The sequence below is a fragment of the Monopterus albus genome, unplaced genomic scaffold (genome assembly GCF_001952655.1).
Source record: "Monopterus albus unplaced genomic scaffold, M_albus_1.0 scaffold89.1, whole genome shotgun sequence".
Lineage (NCBI taxonomy): Eukaryota > Metazoa > Chordata > Actinopteri > Synbranchiformes > Synbranchidae > Monopterus > Monopterus albus.
In genome coordinates this window covers 1,125,640-1,125,906 of record NW_018127969.1, presented here as the reverse complement: position 1 = coordinate 1,125,906, position 267 = coordinate 1,125,640, and the positions used below count along the sequence as shown (strand labels likewise).

At 52.4% G+C, this 267-nt stretch overlaps 1 protein-coding gene across 1 annotated transcript in view; it reads right to left on the bottom strand.

Moving 5' to 3' along the window:
* wdr77 (WD repeat domain 77) overlaps positions 1-267 on the bottom strand; it is an 8,197-nt gene that overhangs the window by 4,694 nt on the left and 3,236 nt on the right. The gene's annotated exons all lie outside the window — the stretch shown is intronic.

The following is a 267-nucleotide window of genomic DNA, read 5'->3' as shown; positions in this document are numbered from 1 at the left end:
TTTGCATTGCCAGCAGTAAGTCAGACTTGTTTCCGGTGCATGTTGGACTCTGGCAGGGCTGCCCTTTGTCACCGGTTCTGTTCATTATTTTTATTGAAAAAATTTCTAGGTGCAGCCAGGGGCCAGAGGGAGTCCGGTTTGGGGACCACAGGATCTCGTCTCTGCTTTTTGCAGATGACGTTGTCCTGTTGGCCCCATCAAACCAGGACCTCCAGCGTGCACTGGGGTGGTTTGCACCATCTGAGTGTGAGGAGGCTGGGATGAGAA